Source organism: Capsicum annuum, chromosome 6 (genome assembly GCF_002878395.1).
Source record: "Capsicum annuum cultivar UCD-10X-F1 chromosome 6, UCD10Xv1.1, whole genome shotgun sequence".
Taxonomy (NCBI): Eukaryota; Viridiplantae; Streptophyta; class Magnoliopsida; order Solanales; family Solanaceae; genus Capsicum; species Capsicum annuum.
The window spans coordinates 6,033,597-6,047,121 of record NC_061116.1 but is presented as its reverse complement, the minus strand read 5'-3'; the positions used below and the strand labels follow the sequence as shown (position 1 = coordinate 6,047,121).

Below are 13,525 nucleotides of genomic sequence, written 5' to 3'. Positions count from 1 at the left end.
TAAATATAATGATCACAAAAAAGTGAAGAAACTAAATTAAAAATAATAATTTTTTTTTATAAATTTTTATGTCTTATCTTACCGATTTACTTGATTTATTTACGGGCAATTACTTGTAAAAATTCTGCAATAAAAAAAACCATCTTTTCACTATATATTTATCAAAAATTATCTTACATAAAAAGTTGCAAGTAATCTATATCCAAATTAAATTTTCAGGTAATAATACATATTAAAATTTTCTAATTAAATTTTGTTTGGTAACAAAAAATACCGTAGGTTTGCCATCAATGCTTTTAAATAACAAATTATACTTTTTATTCTCTATTACTCTATATTTAAAGGTAATATAATATCTTTGGATTATATTAATCCAAAAATTCTTTTGTATAATCCAAAAAAGTGAATTTTATTTTTTTTATTCTCATATAAATAACAAATTTAATCTCTAAACTATGAAATCCGTCATTTTTATTTCTTTTACATTTTAAGAATCTTTAATATATAAATTAAATAAATGAAAAATAAATTACTATCAATTTTTATAAGTACTTCAGTTTTAAATAGTATTAAGTGATAAAGTAAATAAGTAAATAAAAGAAACTTTGAAAAGTACATATAAAATAAAATAATTCAAGCTTTTAGTGTAATTAAATTAATCTTTAATGATTAGTATATTATGTGTAATTTAAAAAAAAAAGAATTAGGATAAAACTTTAGTTAAATAAGTTTGATAAGTTAAATAGATCTATTTATAAAAAAAAAAAAAAATTTAATGACATGGCATTCCAAGTAGGAGAGAGAAGGCTTTTGAGGTGCTAAGTATATTTTAAGAAAAATAGAAAGAGTTGGGTGATATTCTTATCCTAAATGAAACAAAAATGATATTTGTAGGCAATTTCCCAAATATGGGTGACCATCTAGGGAATTTACTCAAGTTTGGTAGCAAATACATGATATATTATCAAAAATAAAAGTTCGTGAAATATAATTGCTTTCAAACCCTATGAAGCTGAGTTCTTCCAATCAATAGGTGTCACTATTGTTGTTGCTTGAATCGTTCCAACCACACCTTACAAAGATTTTAATTTTTTGCCATGAATGCCTTAGCTAAAGTGTCTCTTTGAACCAAATAATCAAAAGTATCACCGAGGAACTCTTCCTCATAACCTTCCATTGCCATAACTTCTTCGTACAACTTTGTCATATCTAGATGAAGACTATCAACCATCCTACCAATTGCCGTTGCCACTTCTCCAAATTTAATTGATATATCACCTATGACATCTTGCACCTCAAAAGAACGTTTTCTTTTGCGACTTGGCTTGACTTGAGAAGTTTCGGTCACTTGCGCATCCTTTTCCGTGGATGGTCCTTCAATGTCATTATCATTATCTTTCTGAGAAAAATACTCAAAATCTATATCTTCAAATGACTTAGCACAATCTCCCCTAGCTCGATCATTCCCACACACAAGACATTTCGTCAAACATATCAATTTTTTTGTTAATGAACTTATCATGATTGGGATGTACCTACAAGACAAAGATTAGAGAAATTTTGGTATCAAGTCCATTTGATTCGAATGAGTTATTCTAACATAAACAAACCATAACAAGCATCAAAATTAAAAAAGGTGAACACAGTAAAGGAGACTTGCCTAGTACATTATACAGTAGCAAAGAAGCCATGACGAAAATAACGAGGAAGAAATAATAGCAATAAAAGATAATCAATAAGATTGATCAGTAAAATTTAATAAGAGTGAAACACGTCAAATGTGAATAGATAAAGATAGATGAAGTTAGTATTTAAAATAGAAATTACATTAGATAAATAAAAATATGAAGAGATAAAGATATATGGAGTTAGTATTTAAAATAGAGATTACTTTAGATGCAGCAATCAAGTTGTAGTGAAAAAATGGAAAACCAACCGCCTTTCACTGGGATATTGAGTAATGATTCCAAGTTTAACTCAGGTACTCTCCTAATTCAATTTTTAATTCATTGCACATTTACTTAATGACTTTTGTATTTTATCTACAGATACAACTAAGTAATGCTATTCTATCTACAGGTACTCTTCCTGCAGGTTGTGTATTTTGTTCATAAGAACTCTCTTTTTATTGAGCTTCTATGGCTCTCTATTTTAGTCTACCTCTTCTATCGTGTTGAGGAGGAGGATCTCGAGACCTCGTGACAACATCCACGGATCAACTTCAACACCCAAAATAACATAACAGGAAGCAACAATCTTAATAGAACAACTACTCTAATACTAACAGGAAGCAAAAATCTTATTTTATTCCCGAGGAAAAAAAAGAACGATTATGTCGAGGTGCGCGCAAGATGGCTCGGACACAACGGTTATAAAAATTAAAATAAAAAGAGAATTTTTATAACCGTTCTGTCCGACCAATCTTTCATACTGCCACAGTTGTTGATCAATTTTTTGCCGAACATATAGCAGTGAATACTACTGGACTTGTGAGTACTGAAACTTGTTTACCTGGTCAAAAAAAAAAAATAACAACAGTGTATTCTTCATTGAATCATCATGTGAGTAAAATGGCGGTCTTTCTTTATTACTTTTAATTCTATCAACTATCATAACTGGTAGTTGGTAATAACTTTATTCACCTGTAGTACTCGCGGGAAACATTGAAGACCTAATTCCACGCAGTGAAAGATACATTTTCAACTTCAGTTCAAAGGATGAGCTCAAGAATTGGCATTTGTACTCAGATTCAGAATATGGAGGTATACAAACTTACATACTTTTCTTACATGTAATGCAAGTACTTGGTTGCCAAGCAAAAACTTTCCTGGGGTATATTGTAACCTGTTTTGGTGGAATCAGTTTTCCTGATTTACTCTCCTTTCGTTATAGGCTTTCACAGCCTTATGTTGCACAGGGTTCTTAGTGGAGTTAGATTCTCATCTTAACAGAAAACATTGTTTTCCATTTGAGATGAATCTATTATTTTGATTACTCCAATTTAAAAAAGGGATATAAATAATGAAAAAATTATTCTATTTTCTTGAGCATCTAATTACAAAGGCTAGATTCTTTGGTTTTATCCAATACACTTGTCTTTTCATATCTACATCTATTATGTGAGGGGCTCGTAATTGTTATTTTTGAAAATCAGAGTGATGGTACTTAAGGAGAGTACCCAAGAAGATATCTTTACTTTCTTCAAAGTATTTGGCAGGCTGCTAATAGGTAAGGAGGTAAGAGAGATGTAATCAGTAATAGATAGTTCATCAATCTGCTTCATTCCCAGAAGTTAGAATGTAAATAATTCAGCATGATAAAAAAGAACCCCCCCCCCCCCCCGCCCCCGCCCCCGCCGACTTAGGAGAACCAACAACTTCAAACTTTTTCAAATTTGAAAGTTGGATAGGTGTCTCCAAAATGAGTTCAGGGCATCCTGAAATTGTCAAGCTTGTCATACGGCAAAGATTTTCAGGCAACTTTCTAATCAACTTGGGGCAATCTTCAATCGTAAGGTCCTGAAGTGCATGGAATTCTGCATTCCCTAGTACATGTCACTGCTTTCACTCCAGCATCTCTAAAAATTCAAGCTTCTCAAGAGAGTTAAAGTGCAATGAATTACCACAAAATTCTTAGTCACCTTTATGATTCCATGCATCCCTCTGATACTAAGGAATTTCAAAGAAGGAAATTGTCCTAATGCTGGCAAGGAATCACAACCTTTGCAATTGCTTAGAGACAATTGCATCAGCATAAGAAGCGAATGATCAGCTAGCCAATTTGGAAATCTTGTCCCTCTATTTCCAGTTATTTGGAGTTCTTTTATGTTTATATTTGGTTGTAGCTCAACAAGTATTTCTCTGTCGTTTTGTGAGTTGTCAGCAGTACTTACACTCCATTCCAATTATAACATCTCAGCGTGTCTCTTCTCCCTCACGTTTGCCTTCAAAGCTTCCTTTCTATCAACCACATTATGCAACTCTAGAATAGATACAGATCCATACAAGCTATGTAGTTCATCCAATTCTCTGATTCTCAAACCAATGGTACTGCTTAGAAGAAAATTAGCTCCCAATAACACATGAAGGCTTTTCAGCTTGCTTAATATAGCGATATGTTTAAAAGAGAAGTGTCGGGGCTGAAGAACTAGTTCCTGGGCCTCTATAGTTCGTGGGGATCTATTATGCAATCCATATAACTCTTCGATTTAAAAGAACAGTAAGAAACTAAGTTTACTTCTCAATTATACTAGAACTACCAGTAAGAACTTCAGAAAAGAAACCAGAACCAGGTAAAACAAATTAGAAAACAAGAAAATAAGCTAAGAAGCAAATTTTACCTGAATATGGACAGCATAGACTTCGGTACTGGCCGTAATCATCTTCAAGTTGTCTTCCCATCCAAGACCACTTTTATTTAGTAGAGTTTGAATTGTACTCCAAGTGTTTCTTGTAGTTTTAAGATGATTCTCCACATGCTTAGATGAACAATCCATTCCTAGTTGTTAGCTAATGGCATTCGCAACACGATTGAATGAGCTAGCTTTAAACTGATTAGTCGATTTATTCCCTTGCTTCACTTCATCAGCTAGAATCTCCAACATCAAATATTCCATTAGTTTTGACCACCTAAACTACTTCTCTCCTTTTTTCCCCATGATTTACTGTTACAAGTCAATAAACTATAATGAACAAGCCATACTCAACAGAAAACAAATACGAATTAGCAGAAATCTGTGAACTCTCCAATACCAAATAAAAAGAGAAAAAAGAAGAACAGTCATAGCTAACAGAAAAACAATAATAAACCATAGAAGTATTTCTTTCATAAAGGATCTACCCAATAACTACTACAGGAAGAAGAAATAATGCAATATCAAGAGCAAAAACAAAAACAAAAACAAAAAACATTATCTATTTAGCTATCAAGGTTTCTTAATACACTAAAGTCCCTCATTCCTTCGCCTATCATAATTTATAAACATGGCATGAGCAATTGCATCTCTTTTTGATGTCCATTGTCTAGCTTCTTCACGTCTTTCTCTTTGCGTTTGATAGCTTTGACTTCCTTGAGAATTTTGAGTAATTTGAACATTTTGAGGTTGAATTAATTCTTCAACATCTACTTCTTGTATTATCATGTCATTTGGCTCCAAATCAACTATGTGATTATGCAAAATGCACGACGCTAATACCACATCTACTTGTGTTTTAAAGTCCCAAAAAGATGTTAGGATTTTTGTCCCGATTTTCTTACCAAATTTAGGTTTTACTTTTATTGTAAGGAAAATAAAAATAACCATAAATACTTTTACTTTTCCCTAAAGAAAAATATAAATTTTTTCCATATTTGGCAAACCTTTTTCTTGGAGGAAAGATTTTGTACATCTATAAATAAAAGACCCTCTTCTCATACCATAACATAATAACATCCACAATATAGTCATTAAAGAGTCTTTGTTTAGGGGGAGATTTCTCCCAATAGGTTTAATAATTTTTTTAATATTAGGTTTATTTGTAGGCCAATTGGCCAAATCATATAATAATATTATGTTTTTAGTATTTTTTCTTTGTCATCTGATTTATCATCTCTATAGTTTGCAACTAATAGCTTCCGTATGACGCCCTCTCGACTTCTAACCCAACAAGTGGTATCAAAGCCTATGGTTCAAAGATCCAGTGGTTTGGTAAGGCGAGTTTGAAGACAAGTCCAAGGCAGTTCTAATCAATTTGCAATCAATTGGATGACAATGAAGATTTTGTCCAACTACATGTGGAGAAGATATTTCAATCATATTTTCAAAAATCCTACTGTCACATCTTTAAAAATAAAGCTATATATTTTTAACCCAAAAGGGCTCAATTTTTAAGCATGACAAACAACAGAGATAAATAAAGATTATGTGAAGAACCAAAATTATGCATATGACATGAAGAAGGCGGATCAAGTCAGGAAAATCAAGCCAAAAAGGGGAGATTTGTTAGGATTTTTTTCCCGATTTTCTTACCAAATTTAAGTTTTACTTTTCTTGTAAGGAAAATAAAAGTAACCATAAATACTTTTACTTTTCCTTAAAGAAAAATATAAAATTTTTTCATATTTGGCAAACCTCTTTCTTGGAGGAAAGGTTTTGTACATCTATAAATAAAAGACCCCCTTCCCATACCATAACATAATAGTATCCATAATGTAGTCATTAAAGAGTCTTTGTTTAGGGGGAGATTTCTCCCAATAGATTTAATATTTTTTTTAATATTAGGTTTATTTGTATGCCAATTGGCCAAATCATATAATAACATTATGTTTTAAGTATTGTTTCTTTGTCATTTGATTTATCATCTCTATATTTTGCAACTATAACTTCTGCATGACGCCCTCTCGATTTCGAACCCAACAAAAGGTTCATTGACAATCACGCAAAATCGTCTCTTGAGAATAGCAAAGGCACGTTCAACTGAGGATCTCAATGATGCATGCCGAAGATTGAATAGTTTTTTTTTCATTTTGGGGACAATCACTATACTCTTGCAAGTGATAGCGTATTCCATGATAAGGAGGAATAAACCCCTTACAAAGTCCATATCCCACATCTACAAGATAGTATTTATCTATAAAGTCAAATTAAATTTAATTAATACATTGTTCACCAACTTTTCCTATAAACTACTTTATATCGAATAAGATACCTTGTAGGATTTGGAGATCATGTGATCTCTCCAACGCATCATTTAATATGCGAGAATCATGTGCAGATCCTTCCCAACCAGCAAACACATACTTGAACTTCAAATTAAAGTTGATAGCAACTAATACATTTTTTGTTGTTGTGCCTTTCCGGCCACGAAATCTATTTTGTTGTTCAATAGGAACATATGCAAGCACATGTGTTCCATGTATTGCTCCTACACAATCCTATGTACAACTTAGGTGAATAAGATGTAGTATTTTTCAAAAAATAAGCTAAAATATGAAATATTAGTATGTTACTTACGGTAAACCAGGGATAATACCAATGATTGTTCATTATCTCCGGTTGGATAATTTCATCCGATGATTTTATAAGGATTGGATATATCTTCAAAACTGCTTGAAGTACAGTGTGGAAGCATCGATGAATAGATTCGATTGACGTATAAAAGTGTGATCCAATCTTCCGAAATCGTTCATTAAAATCAACAATCTCTAAAAATATCAATACTTGTTCTTAAACAGACATATTTTTGGTTGAACACAACAAACTATTTCTTCTAAGAGCATTGCATAGTTCATAAAACACATGCTTACTCATTCTTATTGGACCTACACAATGAACATCACTTCCATTCAAAATACTATTCATGTAGAATTCTCTTTCTTGTTCTTTATTAACATAAGGTTCTCTAGGAATGCTACTTTGATGTTCGTAGGCAACAATTATTGCAACTCCGGCAGCTAAAACAGATGTGGTGGCAGCTCCGATTATTGCATCATCTTCATCTTGGTTAGTCAAATTCATCTGTTGTACTGACCAATATAATTTCATTTACTATATAATAGAGGAAAAACATACAAATATGAAAGTCCTAAGATATTCGTATAGTTTGAGTCTACTGCTAATCACTCAATTAGCTCACAATAACTTACCAATTTGCATTGAAAGTAAGGTCCAGATTTTAATTTTCAAACAAACTTGAACTCAAATAAAAGTTGATAACTAGTTTAACAGACAATTTATATTTAACTAAGGTTCTCATTTTTTCCAGATGTGATTTATGGAATCATAATTTGTCAAAAACATACAAATGAACCATCGAAATCTTCATTCAACCAATGCTTTACCTCAGTTGGATAACATCATACTTCAGTACGTAGATGTTACAAACTCAAGTTCGATAAATCATTTTTTTAATTTCCTTTTTTAGGAGGATCAACAACGTTCCTACTTACTCCAACGTCGAATCGGCAACCTACCAGCTAATGGTGAAGGTACTCAACCACTTAAGCAAGCCTCAAATCAGGATAGTCTAGCTAATAAATTTCAAAGGTCCAAGCTATCTTTGACTACACTATCCACTTATCATTTCAAAACTCCTTTCGACTAATTTGTCATTAGGACATATACATCTACAATGTCTTAAAACTAAACTATTTTTCTTTCTGCACTTAGCCAAATAAATGATGCGGCCACCACCTTTGCTAATCAAGTTGATAGCTCACTTTCACATCACAAAAGGATAATCTCCTTTACCATCATTATAAGCTGCTAATGCTGCTACTCTAACTAACTGCACTATATCTTCATCTTATTTTAAAATTAAACCCAATTTTCACTTTTAAAACAAAAATAAACTTAAATCATTAACCCAAACAAGCAAAAGAAGAGATTTTTGAAGAAATTTTTGACCAAAATCGTAGAAGAAACTAATTATGAAATATACCTTGAGATTCCTACAAAAATCGCATTGAAGAGAAGAGAAATTTTTTACTAATATGGTAGAAGAAATTAATTATGAAACATACCTTGAGGTTCTTGTCAAAATCGTAGTGGAGAGAAGAGAGATAAACTCTAAAATTGTATTAGTAGTGATAGTGAAGAACGCCTCTAAATTTGGGACAAAAAGGAAGCTTGTGGGGGGTGGAGGGATAGGGATACGGTTGGTGGGAATAACTCGCGCCAACTTTTTTTTTTCTCCTGAAAATGACTTCCCTTGACCAGTCAGGGAAGTCATTTTCCATTAATTGAAGGAAAATAAGTGACTTTAGAAAATTCTTTCTCAACACTTTATTCCAACCAAACATGAAAAAATAGGAAAATATTTTTTGGAAAACATTTTCCATCATACCAAACACACCTTTAATGTTAAAGATAAAATGCGTAGAAATGGGTAAATCATCCATTGATTTTACAAATTGAAAAAGTATTGTACATCTCAAAATAGAAAAGCGGATAAGTAAAGATGGATATAGAGATCAACCATCCTAGATTGGACTTTTGAGCCTTTAAGTTAAAATGTCTACCTATGTATGTATTGTTGGGTTTGCAATGAAAGTGAATGAAAAATGGAAGAAAAAGTAAAAAATGAGTTCACTTTAAGAAAAAGTGTTCCTTTATGTGGATAGTAAGGCAAGAAGAAGACAAGTCTCGCGTCGTCATCGTCGCTCACTCGACTAGGCTTAGGATTAGGATTAGGATTTGAAAAATGATCAAGAGATTATTTTTTGGACAAAATTCATTTAAAATTTAAAAATTAGTGATATTTTAATCCAAAATCTGAAAAGAAATTTCTCCATTTGCGAACGCACCCGACATGTGCAGGTGTATGTTGCAACACACCTCGAAGGGACGTGATCCTTTGAGGCACTGTTTTGAAACACAAAGGTGACCTGCGCATGTAGGTTCCAACGCAGGTCAGCCTACACACATTGGTTTGTGCAAAAAGTTGACATACAGACGCATATCATGACCCGCGGTCGCAGATGGGTCCCGCAGGTCGTACCGACTTTTCAAAAATTTGTAAGTTTTCATGTACCATTGTTTCTTTTTAGAAGCAACACCTTTTGACTATAAATACCTGATTTTTTTTTAGGTATTGATATGAAATTTTGAAGTGAGAAAACATTTCTTCTTCATAAAAACTCTAGTGTGATTTACAGATCATTAAGTGTGCTCGAATTTCAGCAAATTTGAGGTACTACTATTTGATGAAGTGAATCAATTTATCCTATGAGGATATATTCCATTAATCTCGAGTACTTGAAGGAAATAAATTCCTTAAGGACACATCGTGAATTCGGTTGACTTAATTCTTTCTGTTTTCATCCTTTTTCTAAATGTTGGTTTTACTATTTCTTAGAATATAGTTTGAACTTCGTTTTGATAGTTCATAAGTTGTTTGAACTTGGATGTGAAGTTCTTAAAACTTCATTATTAGAGTTCGTAAAATGTTTAAACTTGTGTTTGAATTTTTGATCGTTAATACAAATTTTATATCCGAAAAAATAATATATATTATTTCTTTCTAAGATTATTTAATTACTAGTCAAAGAGAAAATGAAGCCTTGGGAACCAATAATGCTTTCTTAAAGCAATGAACTTTCAGGTAAGTTACCTTTCAAACTTCAAGAATAGAACCTACTCCATGTTGTCAAAGATTAGATTGTTTTAAATCTTTCACTATTAATATTGGAATTTAAATAAAGAAAAGAAAGAAAAAAAAAACATTCATGTGGTCAATGTAATCGAATTTTCCATATCAAATTTATTCTAGTTAAGAAACTTTTTATCTGTATCCTTTTTTAACAGAAAAGTTTAAATTACCTACTTTTTAAAGAGAAAATACATTCTAATCGGTTCAACCCCACTCGAGCCACAAAAAAGACACAAATAAATATATCCCTTCAGTTCTGTTGGTCAAATTTTCTCAAGGAGATTAAGCCACTGGATATTTATCAGTGCATAGCTCATGAAAAGTTAATATTCATCAGTGTAAACACAAAGAAATATAACTCTCTCTCAGTTTCTGGATTTGCATCAGCGCAAAGCTCATGAAAAATGACAATTGACAGTCAAATGCAATAAATTAGGCCCACTGGATATTTCTCTAGATGGTTGAGTTAAGAGGTCTCCCTATGTGTCAATCATAACATTTTTTCATTCGTATGTCTTTATATACAATTTAGATCTACACAAGCTTTTCATCATATCATTTACTCAAAAAACTTATCCACTGATTCTAGAATCTAAATGCACAAAGAATTGCTTATCAAATTTTGAAATTTAAACATAACTAAACAGGAGCAGAGTTTGTAATAGACATATTCTCTAGTTTCATACTTCTATGCTATCCTATTCCATTTTACTTTTTGTTCATTTGTAAATAACCTACCAGTGTTGCATATAGAAAAAGAAGTATTTTTGCTCGTTGAAAAAATTTGACCAACAAAACTGAGGAAGTGATATATTTGTTTTAGTATTTTTTTTGTGGGTCGGATCGAGCAGACAATTTAACGTTGATTTGTGTGCTTCTATTAAAGGAAGGAAAAAGAACACAAATGGCTTGTCGACTGAAACATATTCCATCCAAATAGCCTAAGAAATTGAATTTTCATATTGTAGCCACATGGCTGATGTCAGTCGCTAATGTGTGCGCTGACATATGTCCCTTTTTTTAGTTTGTTATTTTTTAGTTGGCCAATGCTTCTTTTTGCTTTTTATCTTTTTTGTCATTGATTTACTTTTTTCTCCTTTATTTCAAAGAACAATATTGATCTATCTTTTTTAAAATTCTATCAAAATAAAAACTAATCAATAATTATAAAAATTATATTATTATTGTACAAAAGAGTTTTTTTTCAAATACATATTATATATATATATACACACACATCATAACAATAATGTAGTTTTTACACATATTTTTATACAATTTTTAGCTACAATTATTGTTTAGATACGTATTTTATATAACTATTATACAATTTTTTTGCACGTTTTGTATCATTTCTATATATATGCTATACAGATACTTATTTTATACAATAATTATATAATTTTTATACGCATCCTTTCTGGTTTCTATACATATATCTTATATAGTAACATATTATATATAATAATTATACAGTTTTTTATGTTATTGTATTTATGTGTAATAACTATATAATAAATGCATAAATACTCATTAATTATACAGATATTATACAATTATCTTACACATATGATATATATCTTGGGGATATTTCATGAAAGCAATAATTAGAGATTGAAATTTTCACTATCCATAAGGCTACCACTCATGTTCCACCGTGAAAGGTCTATATTTTTTTCTGTCATCTTCATCATTTTCACTGTTCCACAAACACGATTTAAATCTCAATAAAAATATTTAATCAACTCAAACAGCATTAATGTTGGTTGACTCCTTCACCATCTTTCCTAATCATTTTTCACCATTAAAATGGTCAATTGTTGTTGCTAAACTTATTGAAACTAGCATTAAATCAACACCCAAAATGATATTTAAGTCAAATTTTATCTTTGCTTCAAATTTTCTTTTTCCTTTTCTCTGTTATAAGGTTTTTTCTTTTTGCTAAACTTTGAGCTTTTTATTAATCAAATAGAAAAAACAAATTACACACTAAAACCAGTCGGCCCAAATAAAAAATAAAGAACACACAACAAAAGAAAATAAAAGATCCTAAATGATAGTCTAAGTCCTAGTCCAATAATTATTATTACATATGAATAGATAGTAGGGTTTCCTCTTTCCCATTTTATCTTCTTCTTTTCTAAAGCCTCTGCCACCTGATCGATGTTGCCTCCAGGGTTCAACATTTGTTTTCTTCTCCTGCTGCTATGGGTTATCAACATTGTCTTTTTGCATCCATCTTTCTACATCTGAATTTTTAGCTTTCAAGAGTAAGTACCAACCTTTCTTTGTTTCAAATCCACTTTATTTCTTTCTCATTTATTTGGTTCCAATTAATTTTTCTTTTCTCAATACACCAGTAACGAAAAAAGAAAAATGAATCGAAATCAAATAAATAAGAAAGGAATGAAGTATATTAAAACAAATGAAGGATTGTACTTACTCTTAAAAGCTGAAAATTCGTATATAGAAGGATGCAAGTGGACAATGTTGATAACCCATAGCAGTAGAAGAAGAAGGCAAGTGTTGAACCCTAAAGACAACATCGGTCAAGCAACGAGTGTTTTACAAAAGAAAAAGATGAAATGGGAAAGAGGAAATCCTATTATCTATTTATATGTAATAAATAATTACACAGTTGGGCTATCATTTTGGATCTTTTTATTTTGGGATAATTACATAAATAAATTCTTTTAAATTAATTATTATCATGTGTACTATTAACTTTTAGTTTATTACCAACTATAGTTGAGTATTAGCTTTAATAACAGATCTCCAACTTTTCTTTACTTTCCTCCCTTCTTCCGTCAACATCGTCTTCTCAGACGAGAAGCTTCAAGCTCCGGTGAACCAGAGCAAAGCACCAACAGTTATTAATTTCTTTTTCTCTTTCTACACAATCGTCGTCGGAGATCCGAATTCAACAGCCACCACATCCACGCTGGATTATAATGAAGCAACCAGATCCGATCGAAATTATTTAGATCTGATCAAAATTATTGAATTTTGACAGAGTTATTTAGTGCTGGAGGACAAACGAAGTTAGTGTGAAGTTTTTGGTTGCGCCGGCGATATGAATTCACAGGAGAAGGCGAGGATTTTTTGGTGACTGATTCACCAGAGAGAGTTAATTGAAAAAGTGATTTCTCTGTTCAAACAAATAAAGGTCGGGTGTGGAGATCTAACCAAAATTTGATGGTGGTGATGGACTCTCGCCGGAGTTTGGTGGTGGAGATCTGGTTGGAGTTTAGTTATGGTGACGAAGATCTCACCAAAAAAATGAAAAAAGAGAGGTGATGGTCTAGTGGTGGCGGTGGAGCACTAACCGAAGTTTGGTAGTGGTGACGGAAAGGATGATGTATGGTGATCGCGGTATTGTGTTTTGTATTAAAAGTAAA

The 13,525-nt window shown here is 31.7% G+C and overlaps 1 non-coding gene across 1 annotated transcript; it reads right to left on the bottom strand.

The window, feature by feature from the left end:
• Nucleotides 1–827: 827 nt before the first annotated feature.
• Nucleotides 828–8,695, bottom strand: LOC107875155. Its single transcript, XR_007056383.1, has 3 exons — nucleotides 8,500–8,695; nucleotides 4,340–4,663; nucleotides 828–1,535 (listed from the first exon to the last, which is right to left on the bottom strand). It is a non-coding gene; the product is annotated as an uncharacterized protein At2g29880 (transcript).
• Nucleotides 8,696–13,525: the final 4,830 nt, after the last annotated feature.